The 11,354-nt window shown below is 47.3% G+C and overlaps 1 protein-coding gene across 1 annotated transcript in view; it reads right to left on the reverse strand.

The window, feature by feature from the left end:
- The window catches only part of SMPD3 (sphingomyelin phosphodiesterase 3), an 81,468-nt gene extending 70,370 nt beyond the window's left edge, over positions 1 to 11,098 (reverse strand). The window contains exon 1 of the mRNA XM_036897606.2: positions 10,946 to 11,098. The gene's annotated coding sequence lies outside the window, so the exon portion shown is untranslated. The remainder of the gene's footprint in view (positions 1 to 10,945) is intronic.
- Positions 11,099 to 11,354: the final 256 nt, after the last annotated feature.

Below are 11,354 nucleotides of genomic sequence, written 5' to 3' on the forward strand. Positions count from 1 at the left end.
GCTGCTTGGCTTCATAGCGCTCCTTGTGGCAGCATGCTCTAATTGCAGGCAAAGGGTCTCAAGAGTGGGTCTTTCCAAATAAAGGAAAAACATTTCACTGTAGGTATACAACAAGTATCAGAAATACACCAACCTCTGCGTCCTTCACTTTGATGCTGCTACCCCAGATTCCACAGCTGGACCTGCTCAGACTTGACTTGAGATAAGGTTTGCATATAACATCCCAATTTGGCTCACCTGCTGGGCTACTTTATTCCAGAGGGGTGAGGAGGGACCATCATGAGGTGGCCTTGTTCATTTGCACATTTCCTACATTGCACTCTTTGTTCTATTTTAGAATTGACTAACCTTCTAAGGACAGGGACTGTGTCTCATTCACTTCCATCTCTCCAATGCCTGGCACAAGGCTTAACACACAGTAGGTGCCAGATGCATGAGCAAGCTGTGAACAGTTGCTGAACACCTACTGTGTGCCAGGCTCCATGTTGGGGGCTGATCACAGAAATGTCTAAGGAGTGACATGTAAGAGCGTTGGGGTCAGAATGATTAGGTAAAATTTCCTGGCTGGTAAAGCTACTCTGAAGTAACCACAGCTCTACTTTCGGGTGCCTAACCATTCTAAAGATCTGTGCCTTTATTATTATTATTATTATTATTATTATTATTATTATTATTATTATTACTGTTGTTGATTTCCTGATTTTATTTTATTCTTCAGAAGTCACCATTCCACCGCTGCATTCAGTGTGAGCTGACAAGCATTAATCATTACTGGGATCAATGGCCAGATGAGCCCTTCACATTCCATTACCAGTGTTTGTCATTTCTCATTAGCGATATGTCTATAATCACTAGGGACTTACCCCTGGACAACTTGTCAAAATCTTTGTGGCCTTGCCAACCCGTATGTTTATCCTTTCAGAGCTATGGAGGGCATCTGGAACCCTATCATCCTTTCCAGATAAAATACAGTGTGGCACCATGATCTCTTTTATTTTCTATCATCTTGCACATCAAAATCCTTTGCTCATCAAGGGACTCTCTCATAGCCATGAAAATTACCTCCCCACTGCCTTACATCCTTCACAGAACTGCAGGTGCTTCTTGGAAGAAGTGCCACGTCTGTGTCCTCTCCCTTCCTGCCTTTGTTTTCCATTGTTATTTGAAGCATAGCCATGGAGAGAAATCTGGTGGTCAGCAGTGTTAGGAAAGACTACCACCATTAGAAAAGATAGATTTTTCCTTCTAACCAGCCTAAGGAGAATGGAGTTTGGTTTCCAGTCCCTGCAGTTTGTAGAGAAATAAACAGAATGAATTCAAGATGGTAAGTCCAGAAAAATCTCCTTTTGTGAAGCAAGCTCTCTGCATGGGAGTAGGCCACTGACTGACAGGTGCTGCATCCACAAAGGGCTGTGGGATTTGCAATGATCCTGAAAGAAGCTAACCTTGGAGACAGCCACTATGGGTGTCACAGGGGAATCATGGACCAAAGGATAACATGGCTTGCCTCCTGGAGCACAGAGAAAAGGCCTGAGCCCAGGGGGCAAGGCTTCTGCAGCCTCCCTCACAGAAAAAGCTCTTCTAAGCCTTGCCCGGATTTGGGCACTGCAGCTGTGCATGGCATCTGTGCTTCCTGGCAGCCTGTGCTGCCTGCCCTTTGATACAGGCAGCAATTCTTGCAGCAGACCTCCTACCCCTCTGATGCCTAGGGCTTTTGTGAAGACCAAATAAAAGGAAGACCATGCACACCCTGAAAAGCAGAGAGCACTGATGAAAATGCTGGGCTCTGGTGGTGCTGTCTGGCCCAACCCTCCACGAGCTCTGGCTCTGGGCATGCTTGGTAAATGTGCTCCACACTGCAACAAAATGCCCAAATTCAGTGAGATGCCTCCAATTGGTGGTTTCAGATTTCACATCCCTTTCTTTGCCTATGAACTTTTTTGGTTCTCTAACACTTGTTCGCCTGACATTCAAGGCTTTCCAGACACCTATTTCCTACTAAAACCCTTTTCTCCATTTCAGGGCTCCCAGAATACACCTTTGGCACTCTCAGCCTGTTCATTTGATCACAGCTTTTCCCTACCTTCTCTCCCCACCCTACTTTACCCCTTAGAACCTCTCCATAGTGTACCTAACCTTAAAAACCAAGCAGAAGACCTATATTACACAAGCTGACCCACAAATCACCTTTCTCTCCTTCAAAATAACAGTTATTGGGTTCTTGCTGACCTTGAACCCTGCAAGGAGTGATCACAGTGGTTAAGAGCAGATTTCGTAGTCAGACTGCCTGGGTTGGGGTCCTGGACCTAACTAATTCTTACTGCCAAATGACCTTAGGCAAGTTACTTAAAGTTCCTGAGAATTGCTTTCTTCAGCTATAAAACAGGGATAATCACAGCAGTTCTTTTTTATGCATAGAAAGTGCTGAACACATGCCAGACACACTATAAGTATTCAATAAAGGAGATACAGTGTTATCCTAAGAATTTTCATATATGTTGCCATGTAATGGCAATAACAGTCCAGGAAAAGTGGTTTTATTGCCCCAGATAAGGAAAATGAGGCTCAGAAAGGTTAAAAGCACTTGTTCAAGGCCACACTTTTGGTGGTGAAGCTCAGGGTCAGACTCAGCTCTGTCCAGTTGAGAGCCGCAGCTTTCCCACTGCCACCGCCAACACGCCCTCGTCAGGCCTCCTGTGGCTCCTTCGGCCAAGTGCCTCGGTTCACTCCAGCACAGGGGCATCTCCCCCTACACCTCAGGCAGACCATGGGCTCCTCAAGGGCAAGGTTTCTCAAAACTCCCTCACCTCAGCTAGGCACCACTCACCATTTGTTGAGTGAAGAAAAGAGTGACTGGATGGGGAAAATATATTTCAAGACCAGACCCTATCTCAAAAGAACTTAGTACTGGTACTTAGGTCTCTGGCAGTCAGGAGCCTCTCAACAGAACCAGAGGGGAGCCCGCCTCCAGGCTCTTCCCCACACCTCAAACCACCCACCACACTTTGGCCCAAGACATCTGTCATGTTGATCTCCTGCCAAAACGCTTCCAGGGATCCCCACACTGCCTGTGGGACTAGTTGGGAGTGTTTCCTCTAGGGTCCAACATGCTCTGTTAACATAAGTCTTCACTGAGCTTAACATAAATTTTTTTGGTCCTGAAGGCAAACCAAACCCTTGGAAGAAGAGGTAGTCAAGGACAGCGATAATATGCCCCCTCAGAGCCATGCAGTGAATGCTCCCCTGGCCTGCTTTAGGGGGCAAGAGAGCATGGTCCTCCTGAGGCTCTGGTTTCCAGATTTATGTCAGTTTATTTTTAAAGCAAAGATGCATATAAACTGCCCTAAACACCAAAATCAGAATATTAGAACTTGAGGATAAACATGATAGAGAACAATGCCCCTTTTACTGCTCACCTCATCGTCCCAGGGAAAGAGACTGTGCGTTAATGGACAGAGAGAAGAACATAAAAGATTGTGTAACGTGCCCAAAGTTACTGAGGCCCTATGTTTTGGTGTGAACACAGATGAAACTGTCTTTTCAACCTCTTCAGGGACCCAGTGAGGATAAGGAATGAAGCAGTGGAACTGTAGTAATAACTATGGGGATTCTGAACAGAAAATCTTAAAATTCTATTAAAGAATACCTGAAATCCCATTTAGTCAAAGCTATGATTCTTTGAGTGCTTACTGTGTACCAGGTGCTTTATTTGCATTAGCTAATTTAGTCCTCACCTCAACCTGCAAGAGAAGTAGTACTACATTTTGCAGAAGAGGAAACTGAGACTCAGTGTCTTGATCAAGGCCAATGGTGGCAGATCAGATTTGACCTCATGTATGTCTGACTCCTGTCCAGGATATTTCTCCTAGAGCACAAGGCTCACATTTCCCTGAGGAATCCTGGAGTCCGAGAGACTTAGAGCTCTTGGGTCACCTGTTACAATCACCCTCTGGTCATCCTCTTCCTCAACTCATTAGTCAAGGACCAGGACCTGTGCATAATGCAGTTAGCTAATTTGTTTATTCATTATATACTTATGCAAACCACTTGAAATCTTTCCTCAGTAGCATTACCTGCTAGAAAATTGGGGCCATGTCAAAGTAATTCATGAACTTATGCTTTGCAGATGTTTTCTATCATGTTTTAACTAGTAGTGAATATTTTGTTTGATTTATCTGAAAATTGTCTGCTTCCCCTTTCAGTTGCCTCTATCTTATAAGATTCTATAAGCCCCCCCTCTGATAATAACAACAGCTAGTATTAACTGAGCACTCACTATGTGTCAGTTACTGTTCTAAGTGACTGAACTCATAACCAAGGAGGTAGGCTCTATTATCATCCTCATTTTACAGGTGAAGAAATGGAAGCACAGAGAGATTCATCAACTTGCCTAAGGTCACACAGCCCAAATGGTAAAGCCAGGATTCATCTCAGGCTGACTAATTACAGAACCTGCTTTGCTAAACACTTCAGTTGGTAAATTAAATTTCCTTCTAAATAGGAGCACTCCAGAACATCTCTGATGAGTAGAAATATGATGTGAGTTATAAAAGTAAGCCATATATATTATATCATTATAAATTTTCTAGTGGACACATTAGAAAAGTAGAAAGAAGTGAAATTTTAACAATCTATTTTTATTTAACCCAATATACCCAAAATATTATTTCAACCTATAATCAATATTAACATTATTGGGTTATATGTTTTATACTAACTTTTCAAAATCTGGTGTATATTTTATATTTACAGTACATCTCAATTTGGACTAGCCACATTTCAAGTGGTCAATAGCCATATGAGGCTATTATATTAGACACCATGGGTACAAATTGGCAGTCTCCTCTTCCTATTTCATCTGTGACTTCTTTCTATTTCAACTTTAAGTTTTGCATTAGGATTGGATCAAAGAAGACTGTGTTAATGGAAATGTACCCATGGACAATTTAATGAACAGAGCAGCAGTTTAGGACAGTGGAAAGAACAAGCTTTAGGAGATATAAACCTGGGTAGTAATCCTCATCTTTGCCACTACCTGGGGCTGTAGCCAGTAGAAACCCTCAACTTCCCTTGTCCTCTTTCCTCCTGTTAAAAAAGAAATGGTGGTTTTTATTATTAAGGTTCTTTCCATTTCTAAAAAACTCTGCTTACACCTCACACCCTTTTCAAGGTTGCTGTATCTGTTTCCACTTTCCATTCAAGATGATAGGGCTTTCCCAAGTTGGGTTGTGTTCCCCATGCCCAGTTCGGTGCCTGGCAAATTGCAGGCACAAGAGATGTTTGTTGAGTGAATAAAAATCTAATTATTATTTGAGAGACCCCTGAGCCTCCCAGCTTCTGCCAGAATAACTATAGCAGCCTTAGTAATTGATTATACTTTTATTTCCTTTCTCACATTGGCCTAAAATCGTGACAATCTAAACTTTCTGAAGGGTTATAGCTGGGATTAACAAACATTTCCTGATCCTGTTAGCAAAGGAGATGGTGCTCATCTGCAGGCATGGCTGTTTAGAGACCCCACAAATGGCCCCTGTCTTATTACATGCTGTTCTGATGCTGAGGAGAGTTAATTAATTACTTTAAATAAGAAAGCAATCAAATCTGTCTGCATTCATATGAGTCAGAGCAGACCCAGAAGGGAAGCTGGGTCCTTGGCCTCCAAGTGCCCTCGGGAAGCTGTCTTTGCTCCATGCGTCAGAGCCCTGTAAAGCTCCAATCTAGGAGAAGGAATTACTCAAAATGCATGGAGACCCAGCTTGATGTGAAGCATTTTCTTAAAAGGCCAGGCTTCCTATCTGCGTGGTATTCAGACTGAGGTCTAGGGAGAGGAAAAAGCACAGGTCTGTTCTCATTATTCTCTTTAGACACCCAAACATACAGCTACTGAATGGGGGGTTCTCAGGCATAGGCCCCTCGTGTTTGTGGCAAGAATGGGGCAATTGGCACTGCCATCCTGGGAAAACCAGAGGACATGTGGCCTGACACCCATCAAGCCCCAAACCTGCCTACCTTCAGGAATCTTGCAGCCATATACGAAGACAGAACATTGGTTGTGATGACATGAGGCAGGAATGTAGTGCTTTCCTGAGACTAGTTGAGGCTCACAACAGTGAAAAAAAAACTTTTTTTTTTGTATTAGAGGCTTTGCTGTGAAAAATCTGAGAGTGGGAATAGGTGGTAGGGGCCTCAATAAAATCCAAGGGTCTTCAACATTAGAACAGGACAGTAACAGATGAAGACAAGCCCATTTCCTTGGTTCTCTATGTACTCTGCCAAATAATAACAATAATAATAATAATAATAACTAAAAAATACCATTTTCCCCCATTCTTGCAGATTATTAAAGCACATGTTGTGCTGTTACGGGATTGGCTTCCTGTGATACTGTTCCACTCTGGAAAGAAAACACTGGGTCACTAGCCATGAGGGTCATTATACTCACCTTTCCATTTCTTTGATAATAAGCTTTTTGTCAGGATAATATGTAAAGTATGTGGCAGTATCCTTGATGAATTTGAAAAGATCCTTTGTGGTTTATGTCTGAATCCTAGTTGGTCTCTAACCTCATTTCTCTAAAGTTTGTTTAGAATCTTCATATAGGAGAGTTAATTAATTCAATCTTGCTTCTATGACAGCAGTGGGGGGAAAATAGTGGAAAGGAGGAGACTTTGACATTTGAGAGATCCAGTTTGGAACCTAAACTCTGGCCCTTCTGGTCTGTGTGACCATGGGCAAGCCCCATTCCTCCCAAAGCTTCATTTCCTCATCTTGAAAGTGGGAATAACACTACCACCTACCTCAAAAGACTGTGAGGATTAAATACATTCTTTCATGTGAAGAGCCTGACTCAGAAATGTTTCCTCTTATTATTAGCTCGTAATTCTTTAAATAGGGATTGCCGATGGGTTCATTTGAAGTGATGCAGTGAGAGCTTCTACAGCACTGTTTCCTTCTATTCCATCCTGTGATGAGCTTTGGGGAAATCCTCACAGAGGTCACGGTCCCCAGAGTTTGCTTCTGCTGCAGGCCCTAAAATCCTCCTTTCCCACTAGCGGGGCTGCGGCCAGTGCTCTGGAACCTTGGACAGCTCCACTCCTTAGAGACTGCCGCTGCCTGAGGGAACCAGAGGGATTTGAGGGATTTTCCCAGAGAGGGTGAATTAGTACAGGGATTAAGGAATCCCAAGGGCTGCAGTCTCACTTCAGCATGCATGCCACTTGCTTGTATACTCAGATTCCTCAGATTTCCAGGCCTCCTGGAAAATTCTGAGGAGCCATTAACTCCACCCATAAGGTTTACTGAATCTTCAGACCCTTTCCTGCTCTTCTGTGCACTCCAAGGATTTTTTTTTTTACTCCAAGAAGAACAGAAACACCACCCACATCTTCCTGTATCTGTTGATATTTAATTTGTTTGGCTTCAGTACAAGGATTAAACATTCTTGATTAACCTTCAGTGAAAGTAATAATGTATGAGCGTGAAGAAATGTTTTACAAGGCAAAGAGATTCAGGTATAAATTAAAAGAAACATAAATAACGTCATTGCCTGTAGGTGATGTTAAGTGCTATTCTCTAATCAGGATAAGCAGGTGGTTCAATTTATGAGATAATTTAGCTCTTCATTCTCTAATGCAGAACACAACACACATATGCAGTCACCTTCCAAACAGGCAAGGAAGAGATTAAGTCCTATTTTTACTTTATGATACTGAGTCACATAGTTCAATGCAAATCACAAGGTTGCCAAAGTAAGAACAATACCAGGTATTTAAATACCTCCTTTCCTTTGAGGAGATCTAAAGATTTTGTGGCTGCATGAAATGTCTTCAGAGCAATTCCTGAAGAGACAAATGTCAGTAGGTGTGCATTTAAGACTGAGAATGTCTCATCCATCTCCCCTACATCCATCATTAGGCCTGAAAGGGCCAATGTTTGCCAGATCTTTGCATTTAGTAATGACCTCCTGACATGTGCATCTTCTGAGCCACATTGTCAACAAAGAAGGCTTTTCTTTGAAAAATGTGTTCTTGACTAGTTTATTGAGGAAAAGAGGACAAAAGTAGAATAGGAAAAAAGGGAGAGAGGAATCACAGAGGGATAGAAAGAGACAGGAAAGATACCTAAACCTCTCTGAGCTTGGTAAGTGTTTTCCATGCATTTTCCTCATAAGCAGATTTAATACCCAGCCCCAATTGGATGGAAACTTGAACAAAGGACCTTAGGCCCTTTAAATATTTCCATATGGGCAAGGACAGCGGCAGTTCCACTGCTTCAACTAGCAGACAAGAACATCAAATTAGGACGACAAAGGCTGACAGACCCCAAATAGAAGGGTTTGTGGTGTTTACTTCACAATGCCCACACCCACGCTGAACCTCCACAGTGTGGAGGGTTTTAGTTGCCAAATTGTAGCTTGGCTTAACCTCTGCCCAGTAGGGGTCGCTGTGGATACTGGCAGTGGATACTGGTACTGGATACCTGTGGAGGGGACCAGGCAGGGCTGTGCTGGATGGTGGCTCCACTGCCTGGTAACTGCTCTTCCTATGATTCCGCTGGCCACAGTCTAGCCCCTCATCGTATGGGAAAGAGGTCTCTGGTTGGGATTATCTCAAAGCACACAGCATCTTTGCTGTAAGAGTGCTGTGAAATTGAGGTCACTTGCTGGGAGTCTTCATCCTTTAGGTGTGTCTACCCATTTCTCTGTGTCACACTCGTGCCCTCTCAGTGAGTGTACCTGGTATTACTGACAGGCCACCTGTCACTGGCCAGCTACCCCAGCCCCATGACCCTTGGAGGCCAAAATGACACAAGTTGTCTTGCCACACAGTCTTAACACCCACATCATAAGGGACTCTGCTGATGAACCCCCAGGTCCCACTTGGTAACTTGTGGGTTGGGGGGCAGAATTCTCATCCTCAGGGCAGCCCCTTACAGCAGGAAAAGGTTTCTGAAGGATAAGAAGGGCAGGGCACTGGTGAGGATGTTAAGGTCACACCTGAAACCCCAGAAGAGCTGAAGAGGTCTCCACATACTTGTGAGGTCCTACTTTCTGAGCCACACCCTGGCATGCAGGCTAGGCTTAAGGTAGCTTGAAACTACCTCCACCCTGAGGGCATTTCTGTGGCTTGAGAGTAGAAAGGATGGCCACCTTGGCGGGTGTGGGGGCCATCCAAGGCCAACAGTTAGTGGTTCCTCTTTCCTACACACACACAGCCAGATACGCAAGCTCACCACAACACACAGGAACCCTGGAGCACACCCTGGCACATTCACCCAGTCATTCATACACATTCACTCACTTTGACCCACACCATTACCCATGCAAACACACTGTGACACATACAAACACACTTGAATCCCATAACCAAATTAGACCTAATATAGCTGATGGAGCGTGGGAGTGGGGGTAGGGATCCAGTCGGATGCCCTTCTGGACCCTGGCCCATTCACGTCTCCCGAATCCCAGGCCCACGGAGCCCCCTGCCTGTCCACGTCCTCGTGGTCACGGGTTTTGAACCTTTTGGTAACCACACACGGCATCCTGGGTCGGGCTGGCGGAGGGGGGTGGTGTGCTGGAAAAGGGTGCGAGGCATAGTGCCCTATCCAGGCGCAGCCGCCTCCTCCCTCGGGATTTTCCATCCCGGCTCGCGCGGTCCCGCGAGGAGCGAGCACGCTTTGTCTCCCGCCTAGCTCCTGGCACGTTTCCACGGAAGCTCCCCATGCCGCGCCCGAAGCTCCCCCTCCCCCAGCCGCGCCCCCAGCCCAGCCCGTGGCGCAGGCCCGCCAGTGCAGCGACCGCCGCTTTGTCCTACCGCAGATGCCTGGGCGGAGCGCGAAAGCCCTGCTCCCAAACCGGCAGCCACGCGGAGGTTTCGGTGGCCGGATCTGGGGCGCGCCCCGAGCGGAGCCAAGCAGCACCGAGGGTCTGCGGGCGCAGGCGTGCCTGTCCCGAGCTTTGGGGTGTTAGAGCGGGGACCCACCCCGTCCCTCCCCGCAGGAGCCCATCCGGGTCTGGCTCCCCGCCGCGGTGCAGGAGTCCGGGTCCCCGGGGCTGGGCGGGGCAGGGAGGGTCCTCTTGACTTAAGGCGCGTGGCCTGGATCCTGATAGAGACGACCTGGGAGACAAGGCCTGGGTGGGGAGATGTCAGGAGGAGTCCCTCAACCCCTCTTACTTTCCCCTACCGCACACCCCACCCCCAAGCCACTCCGACCTTAGGCGCGCGGCCCAGAGCACGGAGGACCCGGAGAATCGGGCTGTGCTTTCTTGTACCTGCTTACCGAGGGTGGGAAGGGTTTTCTTGGCTTTTGCTCTCACATCCCAATCCCCTCCCTCCCCAAACCCTAGGCGGGTTAAAGGGGGAGGAGGGAGGGTTCCCTGTCTCCATCTACATCCCGTCTCCGCTCTTCACAAAACCCTTGACTTTGGGAGAGGGTTGGGCACGGGAAGATCTTCCTGCCATCCCAAGCAGTCGCTCCTCAATAAGCCTAGGGGGGTCTGGGCGGAGGAGGAGTCCCGCGGTCTCCGCCATCACATCCAGACCTCCTCTGGAACCTTAAGCAGTAGAGGCGTTGTGAGGAAGGGTCCCCTTGCCTCAGAACCTTTCATTCCAGAATACTCCCTCCCACCCTCAATAATCCGAGCAGCGTCGACTTCAGGCACAGAGAGAAGGAAGCTCCGAGCTCTTGACGCCCTCGGGAAAGATGGGAGGGGTCCTTTAGCCCTCGCCCCTCACAAATCAAGAGACCCCTCTACCTTGAACCAAAAACTAACACAAGCTGCTCCGACATCAGGCGCCGGACCAGGGAAGGCCGCGAGCAGTCAGCAGCTCTCCGGGACAGATGGTCTTGAGGACGGAGAGGACAGGTCCCATTAACTCCCCAGTCCCACTCACGCCTGAGTTCATTCCTCCCCCAATAAAACAAAAGCGAATCTAGCAGCACCGACCTCGGAGAAGCAGGAGGGCGATTAGCGCCCGGCAGCGCACCCAGCTCCTAGCGGCTCCTCGCGGCCCCAGCTTCCCCACGATGGCTCTCCCCGCGGCGGCGGCAACCGCAGGTCTGCCGTCCGGGGCCTCCCTCGGACTCAGCACCTGGAGCGGCGAACAGCTCCGCGCCTCATTCCGCTGACCCCGCCTCCCCTGCTCTGCCGTGGCCAATGGTGGCCAGGGCCCCGCCCAAGAGGACGCCCAATGGGGGCGTCGTCCCCACTCCCTTCGGCCCCGCCCGCGGGTTCCTTGGTCCCCCTGTCAAGACCACATCCCCCAGAGACCGCCTGAGTTTTCGCACAGCCTTCTGGAACTTGTAGTCCTTTAAGGATGCGGAGTGGACCTATGCCGCGGGCAGGTAACCAGAGA

Source organism: Manis pentadactyla, chromosome 15, assembly GCF_030020395.1.
Source record: "Manis pentadactyla isolate mManPen7 chromosome 15, mManPen7.hap1, whole genome shotgun sequence".
Classification (NCBI taxonomy): Eukaryota; Metazoa; Chordata; class Mammalia; order Pholidota; family Manidae; genus Manis; species Manis pentadactyla.